The following is a 23779-nucleotide window of genomic DNA, read 5'->3' as shown; positions in this document are numbered from 1 at the left end:
AGATAATTGGACGCATGGCCTACAGTAATTAATGTAGTATTTGATTTTTGATTGTATTGGTAAACATAGTGTAAAAAAACTGCAAAGAGGAAAAACATGAATCCATTTATCAATGCAATTCCTTTGTTTAATAACTGCGTAACTTTCTCAATAGTACTGAATCCTAACATTGACTGAATTAATAATGATATTAAAAGCCAATCAAATGCCCCCCCCCCCCCCCCCCAAGCCTGGGCCCGGGACAACGTTTGCGGTTGCGCGCGCCCCCTTCGGCGTCACTGCAAGTAAGTATCATGTGGTTTTCTATACCCTTGACCAGTCCTTGAATGGGAGTATTTGCTTAAAATACATTGCCATGTTATCTGTTTTTCTTAGTGTGCATTGCATATTGCATGTTTTATCACTATGAATTGGGCAGAAAATTATTATGGCAGGCCTGAAAGGTCAAACCAGGCTGAGGCAGAACACTAATCATCTCTGCCAGCCTATTTCCGACATTCTGTCATGTGTTATTGGCCATCCATTCGCTTCAAAGTGATGTGGGCCACAAAGAGTGCTTTTTCTGCTAACTAAATACGATTGACAGTGGGCCACTTACAACAACAACAACAAAAAACACTCCTGTCAATTGCCTTGTCTCTAACATAAAGTAGAAGGCTGACCTTATTCACAATTTGTTTGGTCTGTCTTGTAAACGTCCTGTGAAAATGCAACATGTCAACATACCAGCCTCATGCCAGTCTAGAAGACCAGTGTCCTGCTTTTTGAGACAAGGCTCACCTGCCTCTCAGGCAGAGACAGTAATGTATGACTGACCCTCCAAACGGTTTTGGGATAGGATGACATCCTCACGTAAAGAGTAACTTCCGTTTTGACTTGTAATTTACTTCAAAATGTAATTATGAAGAAGGTGTCTGTGTTACATCAATCTAAAATACAGTGGTTATAGTGGTGTTTGTAGAAGGAGCACTTATGGTGAGAGTTGTAGTCCTCGTCAATGTAATGGCAGCCACAACATAATTATAGTGATACTGTAGTAAACAGAGTATCTGGTTGCAATTGTAACCTTTTTTTGTAATGCTATCCTTCTCTCGCTCTCTCTCTCGCTCTCTCTCACTTTCTCTCTCTCCCTCACTAATTCAGACTGTGTGTGTGTGTGTGTGTGTGTTTATTTGGGGGATCTATAGTTGACCCATCCCCTAAATTAAATGTTCTTATAATAGAAAACAGCCCTCAGTTCCTGCCTCACTAAAAAGATCCATATGATGTGAACCTTCAGGGCGGTGATAGGACAATGGTGACTAGACACTCTGAATTATTACAGAGATGTCCATTCACTAAAGCACGGTGGAAAAAGTGGGCAAATGGAAAATGATTATTTGACTTTGATTAAGACCAGACAGCCATGGATATGTAAATGGGACTTCATAGCTTGATGTTTGTAAAATAAATATCTAAGAAGATAGAACCTACGACCAGATATTGTCCTGCAGGATTGGACCTCAGGATTTTACTTGGACCAGATAGAATATGCTGCTCAGAGTCAATTGCCTGACAACCATAGCTGTGGGAAGTAGGATCGGTGAAGGTGCTGCCCCTGAAAGTCATTTTTAGCTCTGTATTTTATGCTCTTGTTTCGCCATGGTTTGCTAACTTTGCGAGTCATGTACGCTGCCAGAACACTCAAACTGAAATGTTACGCTGCAATAACAAATTGACGTCCATGAGCGTGGCACATAGTCGGTCGTCATGGTCTACAGTTTGGCCTGAGCAAGTTAGGTTAGTCAGGTGAAATGCTTAAACCCAGTTGGTGAAAATCAACCTATTGTCATGTATACTGATTGCTGTCTTAAGCCTTTTGACACAGTGAGAATGTTGTAATGCCTGTGTGTAGTCATCCAAGTGAAGCAGCGTATGGTATGTTTAATGTTAACAGCTCAGTTTGGTACACAGTTACTTCTTATTATTGCTTGGTGGATTCTGAAGTGCTAAGTAATCAACTTTAGTCAGCAGATTTCTAAATCAGAACTCTGCTCTCCGCTGGTAAAGCACATGTTTGTCTGTTCTCATAGTTCTTCCTGTCTATCGTTCACAGTTGCATTATCATTCTGGACAGTGATACCAAAAAAAGATATATCCTGACATCTACTTTCTCTACAAAAAATAATACATGGAACTGTTTTAAGACTGCCATACCCTGGATCATTTAAGAATTCAATTTTGAATTATATATTAAAAAAATATAGAAACAGAAAGGAAGTATCCAGAACAAACACACACATAGCAATTTATAACAGAAATTATTATGTTATGCTGTCTAGCCTTGAGACTGTTGTAGTCTGAGGTTTGTATGCCCTTTGTTACAAAGGCATTTTCCTTAAAGCACAGAACTTACTGCCTGCGTTCAATCGAGTACACTGAAATACTCGGTTAGTGTCAAAGGCTAGAAGCAAATGTTAATTCTACTTGTCTTGTACATCTCAAGTCATCTGGCACTCCAGTCAGACAGAATTAAACACAAAGGGCACTAAACAAGGTCCTGAGACATTGATAGATTGGATTAATTTGAGTGTCGCCAAAAGTAATTAAATTATCCCTTTTTGTAGGGAATCCTGTGGAAAATACAGCCTCAGGGTCCAAAAAACATTTGTGGCACATAGTGTGGTTTATATAAAACCAGAACTTAAACATGAACCCCCCTTGGAGTCCACTGCAGAGATTTCAATGATACACGCAATCTACAACAAGAAAAACTCAGAGCTCTTTCTATCTGTCTATCGTTGGATCTTGTGTTTGAAGAAATCATCTACTTGACCCTTCCCTGTGTGACGAAGGCGGATAAGTAGCCCTCCAGAGAGCATCGTGGAGACAAAGACCTTTCTCTTGGTAATGCCATTAGACTCAATTGGCTTCTCAAACAAACGGGCAGACATCTGTGACATCTGTGTCGTTTCTCCAGTGAGATGACCAAAGTCCTTAGGGCACTGTGCATGTATGTTCCTGCCTTTGAATTTATTGAAAGGGGTTGAATATGTTTATGCCACAGCTACAAGGTGATGGACAGTGGCTGTCTTATTTAAGATGTGACATACTTTGCAACTTACCTTACTAGATGTTTCAGTAAATAAAATGGTCTATTAGTATATTTACCTTTTATAATCTTTGGGAACACTAACATTGTTTCCTTTTAAACTAAATGCAAATTTTGCAATGGAACGCACTTCAAAGCCCCACTCACACACAATTATTGTAGCAATTTTATACCTGTTAGCAATCAGAAATCAACTTTTCAATCTTAGACCCCTAATTATGCTGACTGAGAGATTAGGCAAGAAGGTAAGAAGATCAAGTTGCTCTTTCCCCTCAAAAAATATGCAATGATCTAACGACAAACTTGGCATCAGAATAAACACAACCAACCAGGGTGCAGATGAAACAACTATGCTCAAGACACATGAACAGTCATTTACACCAGTGAACAGTTACATAGGCTGAAGCTTTGATTCCAGAATATCCAGTCTGTTTCACTTCACATATACTGTAGCTCAGCAACACCCATGTTATTTTGCTGGTGTGTTACGACTTACATTTTTCCCATCTGTCTCAAACTGCCAACAATAAAAGCATAGTTCAGTAGGATGCATATTCTGCCAAGGCCAGCAACAATTGATGTTAAGAGCACAAGGAAGGTGGTATCACAGACTGCTGAGAGGACACAAAGATAGAAGGATTGAGAAGGGACAATTTGAGATAAAAGATGAGATTTGATTCATTGTTTATATAATGCACATCAAAAACACCATACACACTAACCTCAAATACAGAACATCTTTCCATTCAGACTAGGGCAGAAATATGGCTATGACCATCATATCTTGGATGTTGTTTCACTACTTTAATCCATAAAAAGGCTATCCTTCAACAAGTGTTGGCCTTTTCCCCATTTATCATTAGTAAAATCATGTTTTTCATCCTCCAAATGTGTTCGCCAAATTATTTTACCATGACCCTTCTAAACAGTCTTCTGTTATCAGACTCCTTCATAGCTTGCAGGCAATGGTATTCATCTATGAATTATTAAATAATTGTCCTGATTATGTGCACTGAAATACAGTACTTGGCAATTGTCCACATTTCATCATCCGTAAAAAAATTATCTGTATAGCATCATTGTCTTGAAGCTAATAGGAAGGCTTAAACAGCCCGTATCATTCTCTTTTTTGTATCCATTCCAGCTTTCTTGTGAGGGGAATATTTCATGCATGAAAAATAACAGAGGGCCACACACTGTATAAGCTTCCAATTTACGACCTTTATTGGACAATGTTTTGATCCAACATGGATCTTTGTCAGGTCAAAAGTATGTTTCATGCATAACTGAATGTCATATTTCTTTACAAGCACATTGTTTCTGACATATATATATATATATATATATATATATATAATTATTTTTTCTCATAGCTGGTCCACAAAATCCTACAACACCCACATTAATATATGCTGTGCAGAGAAGAGTGTGGTCCGTTTCAATATCGAATTCCTTTGGGCTTGACATTTTAAAGGGTCCATCTTCACCTTGTCCCCATCTCACCAAAGATAAGTGATACATGCCAATCTAGTATTACTGTTGCATAGACTCAAGTCTAATGTAAAAACCAAAATGCTATATAGCAAATTCAGTCTTAACCGATTTGATAGGACCAGAGCGATGTTATTTGTTTTGCAAACTCTGAGTCATCAACTGAGAGTGTACAATCAATTAATTACAGGGGACTAGAGCACAGTTGTCTGAAAAGCTTCTCCTGGGTATAAGAAATGGCAGTGTTGTGGTTGACTTTCAGCTATTATTCCATGTGGCACAATGCTTTGCCATGGAAGCCATACATTGTTGCTTGTGCGATGCTCTGCCCACTCTACCAGAAAAGACAGGTTTCATGGTTAGCCAGCTGGCAGGAGACAGCCAAGAACACTAGGTTGGGATTTCAATTTACTTACGAGGATGTGTTATGGTTAAAATACACAAACTAAAAGGCAGTGAAATAAGAAAAAGGAAACTATTGTGATTTTCCATCAAACCCCATGTTACCCCATCAAATGTATAAACAATACCCCATGACAACACAGCAGTGAATCCACTGTGAAAAGTATTGAGAAATCGCAGTGTAAATATTTACAGTGACCTTAATGATGCATTGAGGCTTGGACACTGTCCAGAGAGGTTTATATTATACATAGCTGAAGAGGTCATGATGGATACATGAGATTACTTATCCTGGTTGGATCTGAATTAGAAAGAAAACGTCTGTTTGTTGTGAGGTCTGGAGGAGGATTTGTTCTTGTAACAAAGTGAGGATGTAACGTGTTGCAATATGTGTGGCACATTACTATGAATGTGATGGATGGAAAAGGGTGGGGGGCAATGGCAAGGTCTAATGTGGTCCAGGCCAGCGTACCCAACTGGGACAGAACAATGCCTTTGCCTCTCTGTCTAAACACGGTAACAGTGATTGACAGGTATGGCCCAGGTGGTGTTTGGGCTGACTGACAGATGGCTTCCAGCAGAGCCCGAAAGGTTTGCATTATTTGAAAAAAAACATGGAAAGACTTTAGAGTTTGCTCACCTACAGAGCTTGATGGATTGTATGTTTTACTTAGCATATAAATGTTGCTCTTACGTAACAGCAGTACACAAGTTTTACACATAGGGTATAGCTATGTAGCATTTTAACAAAAGGGGAACTTACCTGAAATCTATGAAGCAGTCTCCTGGTTGAATACACTACATCCAATCTCATACACCTGTATGAATGAATGGATTAATTAATTAATTTGTCCTTGATACTCAACCACATGAGTGATAAAGCTGTGTGGGAGACCAGATCAGCTTTCAATATGGCTTTATTGTGTTTAAGCTGCAAATCTAGGTTTACATTCCTGATTTCATAATGCTAAATAAGATTTGTCACTAGCTAAAATGGATAATGTCTGCTGTTTTGTTTGTCCCTTGCTTGAGATGCTTCAAAACTTTGGTTACTGAAGTGTGAAAAGCTTGTCTTTTATCACGGGTTCAAAGAGAGGTGAGAATGCAAATGATGCTTGTGTTTTTATTATGTGTTTAATAAACAAATGTGGTATAGACAGACAGCTCACTGACTCAAACATACAGCATTCACAGGGCACATATAATTTGAGCTAAGCAATAACAAATAATCGTACAAACTACAGCACTGAATACATTTCAGTGACCGTCCTTCTCAGTCAATACCGAGGTTCTGTTTTTTGATCACCACAGGGGATCGAATCAGCAGGACACGTGTCAAAAGGGGGAGGAGATATAGATAGATGCTTCATGGGCCTGGATAGGTTTCACTAAAAGGTACATCTAAGGGGCAAGTCCGTTATCCAGCATGCAGATCCCTGCAGGGCTCTATCCTATTTACTGGATATCACCAACGCAGCAGCTCTCCCCCCACCTCCCGACCGCCCTCCACCCCCTGTATGCCCTGCAAGATTCTCATTTCTGCCCAGCAGCTTGTTTCCTTTCCATTAGCTGGCACGACAGACGCCCACGTTCATTCAATTACATCCGCTGTACCTGCCAATGGCTCCCCTGCTCCCCAGCACTGCACTGCCAGCCAGACCATCAATCGCCGCTGCCTTATCAAGCCAACTGTCCATGGCACCACTGAGTATCCCCATTCAAATTTAGAATCTGTCACCTAGAAGAATAAAGAGGAAGGAGAACAAGATACAAAAGAACTGTTACGACCAGAACTTACTTTTTACTCAAATGTAACACTGATGTTGCTCTAGTCATTATAATCAAACAGGATTTTTATTTCTAAGTATTTTATGTTGCTGTATTAAATAAAAAAAAATATAACAGTCAAATGTTTGGACACCTACTAATTCAAGGGTATTTCTTCAGTTTACTATTCTCTTCAGTTTCTATCAACACTTTGAAATGACACATTTGGAATCACGTGTTGACCCCCAAAAAGTTAAACCAATCAAAATAATATTTTAGACTCTTCAAAGTTGCCACCCGTAACCTAGATTTAAGCTTTGCACGCCCTTGGCTTTCTCTAAAATGGGTTCCTGAGGTAGTCTCTTGATATGCATTTCAAAAGTAAATTTTGGTTGCATTAACTTTACAGTATTCCTCTGAAAAATTACTTAAATCATTGTGAAAGTAAAATCATTAGATACATTAATTTCTATCATTTCTAGGAGAATACAGTCTGTGCATTCACTTTATTTGAATAATTACAACATCATCGTCAGCATCAGGGCAAGACCAGCTAATGTTCAATTTGATATTTTTTTTTCCAGTTTTCATCAACACTTGGGGTTCTTATGGAAAGGCATGGCTTTATGAATAAATTAACAAAGCTGCTAAAACCGCTAACAAATACCAAATAATCAAACAAGAATGTCTAATTAGCTGGCATTCAAACAAACCACATTCTGCTAATATTATGTCTATCTGTGTAAGCCCCAAATCTTTAGAATTACATCCTGGAGTGATTAGGTCAATGATGGGGTGCCGTTTGTGTTTTTTACTGTCTGGAAGCAGTGGGGAACCTTGAGTTGTCTATTGCCACTCTCTCTCATCCTCACTTTCTCTCTATCTCAGTGAGAACAAACAGGCCATGCACTGGTGACTGACTGATAAAGTGTCGGATATCTTGCTCCCTCCATATGATAGGAACTGCTTTGTTTCTGTTCAGTTTGAACTCCCACAGCATCAACACATTATCATGCTCTGTGGTCTGCCTTCTAATGCCTCTGACATTGCAGCGGACAGTGTTTCCATATGAAGACTTTAAAGTCAGACTTAGAATGACTAAACACCATATGTGTGTAATAATAAAAATGGCACTATGAAATCTTTCAGGAAGCTCCTGCACATTAGCCAATTAACAAGTGTTCTGTCTCAAAACAATCTCTGCTCTACCCATAGAGAAAAATATACTCTGGTGATTGTTTTTTTTGTTGTTGTTTTTTACCAAACGTCAACAAGTTGCATGTTATTCACAGAATGTCAAGTCAAGCAGGGGAGGTATATATTGTTTGTTGTGACTGGCTTGCATTTCATTGTGGTGTTGAAGATGCAAACCATGCTGTTGAACTGCCTATGGTTGGGAAATGTGATGCAGTTATATTTTGCTTATTAGCTGGGTGCAGAAAGCTGTTGATGAAAAAATGTTTTTTTTACTACCAAAAGATGAAATGTGTCATCTGAAATATCAATAGGGTTTGTTTTGGTTTATGGCAGAATTCACCATAAGTTTATGCTGACCAACATAGTCATTTTGGATGTCAAAATCAAAGTGTTAGTATAGTTTTAAAACTTAAGATGATAAGAAGATCTACCTTTCAGAATGTCTCTTCAGCTAGCTAGTCAACTGAAAAGCTAACTTCTTGCTATAACACATTTTCATTGAAGTCATTAAAAGCAGACTTCCATAGTGATTTACATTAGTGAGTGCAAACCGAATTGCCGTGAGAATCAATCCCAGAACCCAGTCATGACAAGCACCATTTTGTTACCAATTGACCTAAAATATAGGAGATGGTGGCAAGGCCAAATGGGCAAGAAGTAATGCCATGCCATTAATTACAATGGTATACTTTCAAAACTGTTATTCTTGTAAGTTGTGTCTGGAGATTTGGCAAATCATCTCATGTCTGAAAAACTACACCTTTTTGTTGGTGGGGCTCACTGTTTGTGCCATCAGACCCCTGCAACTTATCCAGAATGCTGCTGCCCTGGTGCTCTCCGATGTCCCAACTTCCTCCGCACACTCAACTGGCTTCAAACTGTAGATACCTTTAAGCTATGCTCATACCCTAAATCCCTACACAAGCTTTTTTACTTCTGCCACCTCTGGTCTGATGACTATCCCACCCCTACAGGAGGACAGCGCCTGCTTAACCCAGTCAATGCTCCCCTCTGTCCAAGACAAACAATGGAAAACATACTTAAAAGGTTATGATGTTTTTTCTTGCACATTTTCACTGTAATCACAGCTCCTAAAACTAGCTATCTAGCATTGGCATTTTTCTACTCCTCAGTAAGTGTAAATTGTTACAATTATTTTGTTGTTCAAAGTTGTGGATATTACAAGATCACAAAAGAGACATAGAGCACTAGCTATCTAGATAGCATAGCTGCCAAAGAGCGCTAGATAGCACAGCGGCCAAAAAATCACTCGGTCCGAGTGCACAGTGATGTGTGCTACACTTATTAGTGTTTGTACAGAAACATGTCCACTTTGAAAAGGGGTCCATATGATTAAAGTCAGAATTACTTTTAATGGCATTCAGAATGTAACATGTTAACGCAAATGCACTATTAATTGAATTGCATTTGACCGCCCAACCGTTCATGCATTGTTAGTACATTACATTTATCAGCCCTATAAACATATTCAAGGTTGATTTTAATTCCCAGAGTAGAAACAGAACTAAATATAATGAATGGAATTAGATTTTCGCTAACAGCTGGCCAAAATAATTGTCAGAAAATCATGCTTCATGTTGAGGTTCTTTGACTAAACCTTTCAGAGGGGTTCTTCAAAAAAGGTTTTTGAGCTGGAAAGGTTTAGCCACTGTGGCCAAACATTATAAATGTAATTGCTGTTCATCTTGTTATGTTTGTATTTTGCAGAGTAAACTGTTTATGAATATTAATCCCTCTTGCATACTCTTAATAAAGTATAGAATTAGCATTGGTGATTACATTTAGTGAAGTGTGAATTATCCCAACTTTGTGATTTGCACTGGCTATTGGGAAACTCATACACCTCTGTAAGCTTCACTGAAGGAAAACTGTTTTCATTGTTAAACCTTAATATACAGTAGAACATATTAATAGCAATTAAATTTACTGTATTGGGAGGCAAAACAATTAAATATATCAAAATTGCTCCTTAACAAGCCAATCTACCCCAGGGATCCTGCAGGAACCAGTTGCTTCATTGAACAAAGATTTCTTCAAGAACCACTCAAATGACCAAAGCTGCAAACATGCTAGTTTTTGCTATATTTGCTAGTCAATAATTCCACGAGAACATCCAAGGCCTCTATCTCCGTGTTTCTTCAAATAACCAATAATTCTAATACTGTACTGTACTGTTAGACAAAAAACCACCACAATCAATCATGAGTGATAATTGATAATATTTTACTGGTGATTCATCCATGCATCTTCATTCTACATAATAACCATGTGCACTTGAGTTGTACAATGTTTCAAAGTGGCCTACAGTGGTGTTCTAAATGATGTACAGTTAAGTCATTTGAGAGCAGATTGTGTGTTGCCTAGTGGCAATAGGCAGCACAACAGTGATCCAACAATGTGCAGAAGGTTCAGGAACCTCCAGGTCTTTTTGTCTGGCGAACTGAAAATCCCGAAATTGTTGGTTCTGACGCCACTATAAATAAAATATAGACAACATGGTGGGGATTGGTAGAATCTACATGATTTGGATTTGTAGGTCATTCAGTTATATTTGGTTCCTGATCTTTTGGAGTCACACAGATAATTAGCCTACATAATCCATTGCTACTCAAGTAATCAGACATCTACTGTATTAATCAATCAGACATTAACAAAAAGTGTATTTTTTAAACAAAAAATAAGTAGCATTTTCATTGGCAGTTATACACATTGGTCAACATTTTCCAAATACCTTTTAATTGAAATGTTAATTTGTTATATATATAGGGCCATGTCTCTCGTGTAGTAGTTTACTTAGATCGTTGGCCTAGTTCTTACTACATTCAAAAGACAAACAAAATGCTGTATCACATCACAAGCCAATAAAATAAGAGATGGTAGGTATTTGACCCAATGCCTAATTTGAGCCTTTGAATGGATTAAAACCTGGCAAACTCATTGCTTGTTATACCATCCACTAGTGTCACCTCAGACATGGTATCTGTTTTTCATTCCCTCTCTCTCCCTGCTTTAAGACACTCCGCTAAATGTGGCTTTGTGAGCAGTGAATCCATTACCTCAGTGACAGCACAATTCAATTATTAGACAGGCTAATAATCTGACTGAATTGATTGTTCACTATATTCGCAGACAAATGGCCAATGCAGGGAACATCCTTTCTGAGATTTCCTGCTTTGAGGATAGGAATGGATACCTGTGGCTGAAAATAAGCTTTTACTGACCAGAGTGGTCATTTTCTAATCTGAGAAAGTTCAAGACCGATGAAACCGATTGTTTGATTGGGTTATTTCAAATTGTCCAATATAAAGTTACATATTACATTATTCATACATGCTTGCATGCAGGAAATACAATAAATTTCTTCCTGACTGTGATGAGTATATTAACATTGCGTCATTCTACATGAATGGTGCCTTCCGTGTTACAGTCTTAAAGACAAAGAAAAACACATAGTCCCTATATACAATTTTCAGATTCAGACAGATGAATAATGACCTAAATTGGAGCACAATGAATGTAGAGTAGCAAGCTTTTCATGACGTCAAGGCCTCCGCTTCACTGCGCTTTATGGATTTTTATTGACAGCCTTTCTGAACTTGAACACTTTGTATGTGAAGAGGTCATGAAATCCCTCCAGCTAATTGGGCAACATCTGCACATTTGTTGTTGTCTAAATGAGAAAATGACTGCAGATTTAGAGACTGTCATGTATTTTGAAAGATGACACTGAGAATTATGATAAAAACTGGCTTAATGTCATACAAGCAATTCAAACACCCATGATTCCTTAATGTGCCCTTCAAATTTAAATACCATTGAAACTAATGTCATCGTGCCAGCATCTATGGTCACTATGTATTTGTGTAAAGTTACAAGATGACATCGGGTCATACCCTAGATTTTCCTGAACAGAAGCAGCATGTTTGTTTTATTGTTAAGAGGATTCTAGGCCAAACTTGTACCTGACTGCACTCACAACTCAAATCATACACACACCACAATGAAAATGTGTTAGCCTGAGAGGCTAAATTATGACCTTGAACTGTGAGAACATATCTTATTACTTCTCATGTTGGCAAAATAACACACTTTCATATGAAAATATTTAAAAGTGAACCAAAATGTGATGTATAATGGACTAATTTTGAACTGTGTAAAGAACAGCAGGAACTGTGTAATGCTGGAGATGCAGGAATGGCTATTGGATAATTAGTCATGGTTTGGTGACATCTTATGTGCTATTTTAAATGTAATTTAGCTGTATTGTAAAAATGGTCTTCGAAATACATATGGGTCCCTGAAGCGTGTGTGAAGAAGTTCCATTGCCAGACCATGTTGCAGCCAGTTGGGATGCTCTCTGTAATGCAGCAACACTACTTCAGAGCACAGTGCTGAATTTATACTTTTGGAGAAGAGTCAGTGTTGTCCCCTCTCAACCACACTGGTGACATTGATTGTCAATGAGACATTCTCGACTGTGATGCAAAGGGACCTTGAGTCCCTTTACTGCAGCTCCAAAGATATGGTTTTTGCATGTCCCCTCTGCTTCCCGAAAGTCAGCAAGAATTACCTTTATTTTACTGAAGAGGTTGACAGAGAGGTTGTTAGCCAGGCACCAAATGCCAGTTTTCTTACCTTTTCGATGTAGGCTGACTCATAGTTGGTAGTCACCAGGCCTAAAATGTGTTGATGATAACTTGTTGATAGAGTTGCTGTTATTCACTCATGGGGGGAAAGGGGTAAGGCAGAGGGCTGAGGAAATTGAATAATGAGATAGAAGAAATGGTTGAAATTTTCCTACTTTGGATTTGGAATTCACTTTAGACAGATTAGCTAGGTAGTTTTTTGGAGTCTTCAAAGTTGGGCCGTTTACCAAAACAGAAAGATCAGAATGACTTGTAATAGTAAATTCATAAAATAATTGCATGTATAGTAGTTTGCAAACACAACTTGGTTTAAATTCTAGTTATTTTCTGTCTGTGTTTACATTGTAGGTAACAGGCTGGCTGGCGGAGTCATTCATGATGTCACACTTCCTGTAAAACTTTGTCATGCTTTAAATAGTCTATGGAATCCAGAAAAAAAACAGAAGTGAGTTGTTCTGCTATGGGCCTTTAATGCAGTATGTAACAGAGTTAAGATCGTACTGAAAATTATGTGATACATTTTCATTCATTATTTTAATCTTTTGACAGACAAAGACTAAATCCATTGTTTTCTGGTGGGTGCAGTTGTTTTTGCAGTCTTTGAAAAAAAAAAATCCTTAATATTTTTCAGCTCTGCAAACCCAGTTGTGAATAACCTGATTTAGCTTTTTATCCAGCTAAATATTAAACGCTACTGAATTAGTTTAGGGTTGAAAAGAAAACCTACAAATAATTTCTCCCCTGCAGGGTCATCTAAATAAAAATATTTTCATTCTCTTACATTCTCTCTTTTTTGTGAGAATGTACCCTAGCTGGGTTCTATCCAGGGCCCCAAAGTGATTATAACTGGAACCGGAAATAGTTACCCAAAAGGGTTCTCCCTGGAACCAAAAATAGTTACCCAAAAGGGTTCTCCCTGGAACCAATAAAAAAAAAATCCCAACAGGGACAGCCAAAGAACTCTTATGGAACCTTTTTTTTTTTCCTTTTTGAGTGAGCAGAGGAAGCTAAATAGAATATGTTGGTGGGTGGTTTGCTCAGAGCTATTTTTGTGCAACCATATGAGTGTCATTCCAGTTTATTTAAGCTGTTGTGTTATGCCATTACATATTATACATTACTCTTTATAGAGCCAACCTCTGAAAATATAATAAACAAGTTCTGCATATCTCCAAAAAGGGTGGTGGCCATGGCAATCTATTTTTCAGTTATGTATATTTTTCATGTTTATTTATAGAATATTAGGATATGGTTATTTCCCAGCCTGTATGCAACATGTTCTATTTTGATTCTTATGAACATGATTCTTTTCTCAACCTTCAAAAAGGATTCTACAGTATACTGTAGCACCAAAGGGTTTCTCTGTAGTTACAGTACAAATAAACTATATATCTAGCTTTAAACGCCTCTATCCCATGGATATGACTGGTTAAAACAAATGTACACTGGTATACAAAGAGAGGCCATACTGCTTTCCACTTGATTATTATGGAATACAGAAGCAATTCTTGAGCAACCACATTGAGTCCAAACTGTATGTTTTTTCTTTGCAGCACAAAGGGAATATGTAACCTATTCCAGACTGAAAAAAATATAGTTGAACATTGGTCTATTGGTTGAAAAGCTGACTTGTAATTGGTGGGGAAAAAGCTTGGTCATCTATACGTTAAAGCGATTTCACTTTACTCATTCGAAAAGTTATTTTCAGTGTACGTTACTTCGAAGATGAGCTGTGTCTCCATCTCCCTTGTGTGCGCGGTCCCCAGGGAGGGCTTTACCACCATCCGCCTGTTTTGATTGGTCGACGATTTCTAAACCTTGTGTAGCCATTCGCGCCGTTCTCTTGCACTGGTTGGTTCTGGGAACGTGCGACAGATGAGAAACTGCTTCCATCTGGTATCGGGGGGTGATTCTACTTAGCCGCCCCTCGGCAAGACACATCTTGCTTACATTGCTACTAAGGTCTCTGAGACTCATTTCGTTTCACTGGAAAGCTGGAGAGGACTTGGGTTCCTAAAGCGGCTGCACCGGATTGATCGTTGGGGATGCTACGGCTTTATTCACACACTCTCCTTTCCTCTTGATTCTCGCCTTAGGCGAGTAGTTCCACTGTCGTTTCAATCCATCCACGGTATTCCCGTTATCCAGCGGAAAGCGCAGAAGTGCTTGGACCAAAAGTGATAACGCTAGGACTTGTCGCGTTGGATGTTCATAGCCTGTCATAAAGAAGTGGTCATAGGCTGGAGCTGCTAATGGGACAAGCAGTAGACTGACAACATTCAGTGTGGTTTTACTCCAAGACAGGTATGGGATTTAGCCTATAGTTTGGCCTATTCATTTTAGTACATTTTGTTTTCCAATTTTAAGTATTTTGAACTGGCAAATTGACAGCTGTGTAGTTTTAGGATTTGACTGACATGTGATACAATTGATAAAATCCAGAGGCTACTAAAAGCTACATTTTAGATTACACCATATTCAAGATTTCCTCAGTTTCTGAGTACAAAATCGTCACTGTGTATATTAATTGCAGGACTTTCAATGCAGTTAATTACTTTTAACAGAATATACTTATTTTTGGTGTTGGATTATCATCAGGACAGTGAGAAAATAACCCATCAAATGATATCTTGTCACTCACCTTTTCATTCTTCGATTCAAATCTTAAACCTTTCCGTACAATTGCAGATTGACTAGGCACGTCTAGTTTGACACACCGTTAAGGTTATAGTCTGCATAGGCAATATGTGCCGAACAAGGCATTTTCTGGTTTTAGGGACGAATAACGTGCTACAGAGCAACTTTCTCTCCAAGTGTAGGCGATACGGAGATTAATTTCCTTGCAAGAGTTTGTAGCCAAATATCAAATTGAACTGAAAGGGTATGGACAGCCAGATGATATCATTTTGTTGTGCATTGTAATGCGCAAAATTACAAACGATATGTAAAAACTAATATTGTGTTATATTTTAAAGGCCGGTTTGCATTAATTGAATTGTGATATTTTGGCAAATTTATTGAGATTTGATTGAAGTTGTTTGAATCTTAGCTTACATCTACGTGTAGTTGTATAGTGATAACAGGTTGGTGTATTATATTCTGAATACAAACATAATTCAGTAAATCTATAGGCTGTTATATCCCCCGGTAGCCTATCTGTCATCATAGGCAGTCAATTTAAGTGCGTATTTTCTTTAAATTGATCGTGGTCTTCTTAGGCTACATTTGGCTATAATTCACATTGGATAACAATGTTGTCATGCGCAGCTATTGTGAAATAGGTTTCATTATGTTTCAATGTTAAGGACAAGGTAGCCTAAATAAAACAGTTTGCCTAGCTTGTCCAATGCATAGACTAGCCTATTCACAGACCCCTCAGTATTCATGTCCACTGCTCAAGACTTCTGCTTTCAAGCTGGAAATAATATCCCCTTTTAACCCTCTATACCCCCACCACACTGTTGCTCAGCGAAATGTCTGCTTCTGCTTTTCCACATGTGCTCTTGCCGGATGGGTACCACCTATCCTATGCTCCTTTAAAATTAAACATGTGTTGATATTATATATTTGTGTTATGCCCAAATTGGGCATTGAGAAAGAAAATCAAGATTGTTATCACTGAACAAAATGTATTTAACAGGGTTCTAATCCCTTAAATTAGTTCCCAGTGCTTTGTTAACTGCTAGTATTTACACTTAGGAATGTGTTAGGCTAGATGCTGAAAATGTTTGAGCAACATAACCAGAAGTAAATTACTCACCCTAGGGAATCAATCCAATCACAATTTAAATACATTTGAGACATAGGAAGAATCCATGAAACAATTTCTCATCCCATTTGAGCAAAAACCACAGCTAACATTTCAGAATCATTGTCTCGTGTTCAACTGGCAAGACGTGAATAGCTAAATGGAACATCTTAACATACCTTTATAATTACAACTACAGACACCAGTCTTGAAAACCCCCCAGAAGAGAATGAAAATGAATGTATTCAAGGAATCAATAGAGGGTGCTGTTGTTCTGTGGAGCGCTTGTCCTGTTTGCTTACCTCGGCGCTAGTCTCTAAGGAGCACTCAAAAAGATGGAGCGCCACCGCCGGTGTTGCCCATGGTCCCAGGGGACGGAGAATTCAATCTAACAGAGGCTCTGGCTAATGCTGTGGCACTTTGTCAGGATTAACATCTTTCTAGTCAGTGGCTTCTGTTACCTTCGGTGTCACGTTACCACCTTGGAGTTCTGGGGCGGGGGAAAAAATGAGGCACCGGTTTCCTGCTCTGCTCCATGCTGTGCTATTCCAATTCCACATTACTGTGGGTCGATAAAGGAAGAGACTCCATCATTCTGAACAAATAAAGGCATTTGTTATTTTGACTGCCAGCTCCAGCTTTTCAATGAGTGCTTTTACTTTGGAGAGAAAAAAAAAAAACAGTGACTTAAAAGTTTTCCTGTTTGCTTTGTGTTTTAGTTTGCCTTGTGGGCTCATGCTGAGCTTGCCAACCTTGAGCTGAATAAACGTTGGAATATTGTCAAAGATTATGGCAGTAAAGCAAGTAGTCCTTGTCTACCCTGTGTGCTTAAGCATGGATTTTCCTAACAATAAGGTAACAACCTATCAAGAAATATGACAGCTTTTAAGCACACAGTACCTGGGTAATTAGAGGATGTGACCTAGACCTGGAACTTCTGAAGGGTGCATGGCAACCTAATTAAGGCTTCAGTTTATCTGAAACTGTGTAACGTATTCTTAACACACTTCCATGTTTTTTGAATGTTCAACAGTATTCTAAATATGGACTATGGACATGGTCTTGGTCCATCCACCAGCAGCTAGTGGGGTGACAGATTGGATTTAATCATTATCCTCATGTCACAGGAACTAGATTAGGATATAGTCTACCCCATCCTTTCAGAATCAAAGTCAATAGATATTCTGTGTCCACTGTTGGCTTCTTTTCATTCCCTGTATGTTCCCATTTATTTTGTATTCTTTTCTTTTCATTATTTATTTATGTGATAGACATTAACCTCAAAAGGGTTAACATGGATCAATCGCTTAAAAATGTCATATTTTCTATGCCTTTTAAATGTTTTGACTTTGTCAGTCAGCTACTTACCAAGTAATAATGAATTATGTATTACTATAGAGGACTGAAAAGTAACAATACATTTGTATTCTAGTTTTAAGCTAAAAAGGAGTGTTCAATATATACAAAAAAAGCCTATGAGAAAAGCATGGAATGGTATTTGGTACAAATGTACACTACCATTCAAAAGTTTGGGAACACTTAGAATTGTCATTGTTTTTGAAAAAAGGAAAAACATTGTACATTTTTAATAAGATCAGATTGATCTGAAATACAGTGTAGAAATTGTTAATTTTGGAAATGAGTATTGTACCGGAAATGGCTGACTTTCAATGGAACATCTACACAGGCATACAGAAGCCCATTATCAGCAACTATAACTCCAGTGTTCCAGTGGCACATTGTGTTTGCTTATCCAAGTTTATCATTTTCATTGATCATTAAAAAAAAAATGTTTTCAATTATGTTAGCACCACTGTAAATTGTTGTACTGTTTAAAGAAGCAATAAAACTGTCCTCCTTTAGGCTAGTTGATTATCTGGAGCATCAGCATTTGAAGGTTTGATTATAGGCTCAAAATGGCACAAAACAAATAACTTTCTTCTTTGTTTCTGAGTGTGAGGCTCGGTGCACTACTGAGAAAGCAGACAAATTCATTAGAGTGTCTAGTTTAAGAAACAGACAACTCACAGGTTGTCAACTGGTAGCTCCATTCAAGAGAACTCGTTCTCAATGTCAAGAGTGAAGAGGCGACTCTAAATCAAAAGACATATCTCAGATTGACCAATAAAAAGATGACACTGACACAGGACAGAGGAAGACTGGAAAAAAATTGAGGTGTTTCGGATGACCAAGAAGAGTATTTGTGAGACCCAGAACAATGACAAGATGCTGGTGGAGTGCGTGACACCAACTGTCAAGCATGGTGGAGGCAATGTGATGGTCAGGGGGTGCTTTGGTAGTGGTAAAGTGGGAGATTTGTACACAGTAAAAGAGATCTATAAGAAGGAAGGCTATCAGTCCATTTTGCAACACCATGCCATAACCTGTGGACATTGCTTGATTAGAGCCAGTTTCCTCTTACAACAGGACAATGACCCAAAGCACAGCTCTAAACTATCCAATAACTATTTAGGAAGAAGCAGTCAGCTGGTATTCTGTCTATAATGGAGTGGCCAGCCCAGTCACCAGATCTCAACCATATTGAGCTGTCGTGGGAGCAGCTTGACCATATGATATGTAAGAAAAGCCCATCAATCCAATCCAACTTGTGGGAAGTGCTTCAGGAAGCATGGGGTGAAATCTCTTCAGATTATCTCAACAAATTGACAACTAGAATGCCGTAAGTATGCAAGGCTGTAATTGCTGCAAATGGAGGATTCTTTGACGAAAGCTAAGTTTGAAGGACACAATTATTAATTCAGTTAAATTATTTCTAACCTTGTCAATGACTATATGACTCTTTTTATGTATGTTTTCATGGAAAACAAAGGGATTTCTAAGTGACCCCTAACTGTTGAACGGTAGTGTATGTACCCCTTGCGTTTCACCTTCATTTCATGTTGAAGGACTGCAGTTTCTTCATGTTTTAGTAGTGCTGAGGTGTACCACTTTTGTTTTTCATTATATACAATATTACACAAGATAAATGAATGGAAAACAGTCATCAAAAGTAGCTTGAGTTTCATCAGATTACAACAGAAAATACAATGCTATTTGGCTAGCAGGAAATTACCCTACACAGACAATGCATGATGACATTTTCTATGTTTTTCATTGAATGGGTGCAACCTTTCTTAGTGTTCTGCTTAAAATTTAACTGGCTTCAAAACTGACACAGAGAAATGTGCAATCTGCTGCTGTAAAACAGGTTGTGAAGGCATGATTGGTTTAAAGATGAGAGCAATGATTCATCCTCTGAGTTGAGAGAACTTTAGATTTGTGTTTAAAAATCAGATGCATTTTGCCTCATCCAATTTTCCTTCAGCAAAAACACATATTTCTGCATGAATGGGACTTCTGGTGACTATGCATGAAATATATCATATTTTATATCAGTAATTTGTTTAAAACATAAGTGTCTGTTTTGAAAGATACAATTTGTTTATAAATGTGTGATGAAAATAGATACAATGTATATGTCTTGCAGCAGGTTATTGAAAGACAAGTAGTTATTGTTTGAAAGTACAATGTGTATTTTTGCCATTTCAATGTTGGGTTGAACAATGTTGGCAATTTTTTGGCTAAAGGAAGGGAAGGTGGTTATTAGACATCTCTGTGTTGTACCAACAGCATCTAGGCTATCTCAAAATCAATGGGACATAAAGGAAAGGTAGTCTATTACAGCATTTCTGGTTCAATATTAGCCTTGGCCTTTTTTTAAATGGACATTTAGCGTGACTTTGAAGACGAAGGAGGATAATCGTCTGTTAAAAGACTAATCACAGTGTCATTCAATTATTTCATGACAAAAATAGTGTTTTTAATATTGATTTTCATTCACCATTCATAGCGGGTGGACATATTTTAGATTTAATAAATAGTTGCAAATTATGCAGAACAATAGCCAATACTGTTTGACACTGATGAAAAAGGACCATGGCTCAGTTTATTCAAAGCTGCCTTATTGCTGTACTCTGCAGATTTCTGGATAAACCACTACGTGAGAACACTGACACTGTCAGAAGCAGCAGTTGACACTGAACATTGTTAATAATTTCATGTTCAAGCAATATAAACATTAGTCATTTTTCCCACATATCCTTTATGCTGCAGTCTAAGACAATCATTATCCTAACCCATGTCAGAAGTAAATAACATGACCATTCTTCAGTTTGATTATGACATTATTATGTAAGAGAAACAGGAGCACTGTCCGACTTGAGTGTGAAAAAGTAGTCGAAGGCCAGAACATCATGTTTCTTCCATGTCAACTTTAGTGTACAACATTGCATTCGAAAAGCGATTATTTTAGGTTGATATGTAATCATTATTTTGTCACTCTTTCCCCAGAAAATTGAAAATGGCTGGCAGTTGAGGGCAAGGTGTGATTTGTTACAAATGTTGTTCTCAGGTCTTAGTCTGTTTATGTGGATGTCGTAGGAGTAAGGTCGCATTGTGCTATAAGCTGTTATCATTACTTCTTAACATGCGCAAAATATGTAACAATATAATGTGTAATTATCAAGCGTTAGTAACGTCAGCAGGTGAATTTGCAAATTAACATTCCTTGTTCCAGTTGTATTAAAGCTGAATCCTCAGGAACCAAACACGATATCTACGTTCTAGGACGGCACAATAACCAATGGTAACGGTTATGGAATGTTAACTTATTTCTGCAAACTGTAATGCACAGTTACTATGTATTTGCTGAATTTAATTTAGTAAAAAAATAAAAAAAATGCGGCATGTGCAAAAGTATGAGTACTCTTCGAGTTGATACACTAGTCTTATTTTTTGTGAAGTCTCAGAACTTAAATGACTCAGTAGGCTTTAATCCTAGTCGGGGATGACAATTCTGGAACTTAATACATTATCTGACTTTTTAAACCTCTCAGGAACTCACACAACATTGTGAGTTACTGAGACTCACACAACACTCAACCATCATGGGCTGCATTGAGTGAGGATATGAAGATGATTGGCTCCTAAAGCAGGGGAAGGGATGAACAAAATGTATCTAAATGCTTCCTGCTGGCAATTTTCACTGCCCGAAATGTCTTTAACAAACGGAAGGGGATCTGTTGAAGTCAAGACAAGATCTGGTAGACCATGACAAATCTCAAATATAATTGCCCATTGACTATTAAGGAATGCAAAGCAAAAACTCCAGATCACAGTAAAGGACCTGCTGGAGGGTTTAGCTGGCCTAGGCGTAGTGATGCATCGGGCCACTGTGCACCTTTGCACAAACATGATCGGCATGGAGGAGTCACCAGAAGGAAACATTACATGTGATGTCATCATCTCAGGTATGCAAGTCAACATCTCAGGAATGCAACAGAACACTAAGACAGAAGCGTTTTGGAACGCTTATGAAGTTACAAAGTTTGCCGATGACCAAGTCTTATGAAGTTAATATGTAACTCTGGCCAAAATCATCAAAAGTAAATTTGACAAGTATTTGAAGAAATTGACTCTTTGTCAAGTGTTAAGCATAGGGGTGGATCTATTATTATTGTTATGCGTTGGTATTGTGTGGCAGCCAGTGGCACAGGAATTATTGGGTGAGTAGAGGGAAGAAAGGGACCTACTAAGTATCACCAAATCTTGGAGTCTTATGTCCCACAGTTCGTGACAAACTCAAAATAGTTGGGCAGTATTTCTGAACTAGAAGTGTTCTGCAAGGAAGACTGGGAGAAAATGTCTAAAGAAAGAATGGAAAGACTCTTAGCTGTTTAAAAGAAATGTTTAGATGCTGTCATTTCTGCCAAAGGGAGTGTTACTTAGTACTCACTGATAGGGTGACCAAACATTTGTACATGCCGCATTTACTCTTTTATTTTTTTTTCAAACTGTGAATTTAATAAGAAACTATAAATAGCTGTGCATTAAAATATGCAAACATATGTCAAGTTTAAGTTTGTTCACTGCAGAGGTTGTGTAAACTTATTTTCACTTATAAAATGAACAAAACAAAATTTGTCCAGGGGTGCCAAAAACATTTGCATGCAAATACGGACATATTTGCTTTCTAACAAGGCATTTAAATAGTTCACTTCATATTTACATATTGGATAGGTTCTGATACTTTCTTGTGCTTGTGTGTAAAAGGGTATTGTTTTTGAAAATGTACAGAAATATGCGGTACTTTATTGCTAATGATCAACCCTGAAGCTGTGCACAAGCTGTGTGTTTGAACTTAGCATTAGCATGTGAGGGAGGATATTTAGCCACATGCTCAATCATGTACCAGTGTTGTAGTCTGAATTAAACCCTCATTTAAACAGGTCTCTTAGGAACATTTTTAAATGTTTTTATTAACCTTCTGCTGTTTCTTGGAGGTATATTTCCTGGAGACACTGGATTCAGCATCTGGCAGCACCTTGCATAGGCATCCTCTGATTTCAAATCCACATATGATTAAAGGGTGGATTATCATATTGTTTTTCTGGAAGCTTGCTGCTTGAACTACCCCGTTTCCTCATCTGAACCTTTTATTTTGTAAACCTTTTGGAATTGCATGCAACTGAACATTGCCTAAAATACGAAAATATGTTTTTTTCATTATTTTAAGGACCAACATAATAGTGAAAAGTTAAGCAACATAATAAAAAGACATTAAGGACCAATAGCACTGGAGTTATGTTGATAGCGAACGTAATCACAGTTTACAACTTAGTTGTATATCAATGCAATTTTTAAGCGGTAAAAAAACACAAAAACACAAATACACACACATACAAATACGATTACTTATTTTGCAAGAATGTTAATTTTTTCATAAAGTACATTTGCTCTTTGAATCTTTTGTTACCTATAGCTTTGTGTCATGCATTCTTATCTGTTGGCAAAGAGTTGATAGGCTAATGATACTGACATAGCGATTCAGCTTTTGCTGCTTATCATCTGCGTTTCTTTTAACTTTCTTTGAAGCTTATTGTCTCATCCCTCTTTCATTTAAGTACAGAAGTAATGTGAATTCAAGGCTTGTTGTTGCATATGAGCCTGCACATGATGGCAAAGATCTTCTCTAACCTACATACAGTATCCTTGAATACAATTGTACAGCAGCTTAATCCACCAGCCCTTAATGTTTTTGCCTTCCAAAGAAACAGACAATAGCAATTGACAATTATTCTCTCATATATGCTTTCGTACAAATACTAGTCCATGAATAACATTAAATAATAAATCTGGGATTTTATCTGCTAATCCGATTTCTAGATTAATTCATTGTGATAGTGCCATTTTCATCTAGAGATGCTGCTTTGATAAGAGCTATGGCCAAGCTGACCTTTAAAGAAAAGAAAAACAAACTCCACAAGGGACTTGGCTTCAATATACTGTACTGTATGGTAATATGGTTGAGTTTACTTCTAGCTGTTAGGAGACTTTAGCCCTGCTTTTCTGAAAGGA

The 23779-nt window shown here is 37.8% G+C and overlaps 1 protein-coding gene across 1 annotated transcript in view; it reads left to right on the top strand.

Moving 5' to 3' along the window:
* Window positions 1-14485: 14485 nt before the first annotated feature.
* The window catches only part of cdh11 (cadherin 11, type 2, OB-cadherin (osteoblast)), a 61329-nt gene continuing 52035 nt past the window's right edge, over window positions 14486-23779 (top strand). Inside the window, exon 1 of the mRNA XM_010902022.5 lies at window positions 14486-14919. The gene's annotated coding sequence lies outside the window, so the exon portion shown is untranslated. The remainder of the gene's footprint in view (window positions 14920-23779) is intronic.

This window comes from Esox lucius, chromosome 2 (assembly GCF_011004845.1).
Source record: "Esox lucius isolate fEsoLuc1 chromosome 2, fEsoLuc1.pri, whole genome shotgun sequence".
NCBI classification, from domain to species: domain Eukaryota; kingdom Metazoa; phylum Chordata; class Actinopteri; order Esociformes; family Esocidae; genus Esox; species Esox lucius.
The sequence above is the reverse complement of the archived record's forward strand: the minus strand, read 5'-3'. Positions and strand labels throughout refer to the sequence as shown.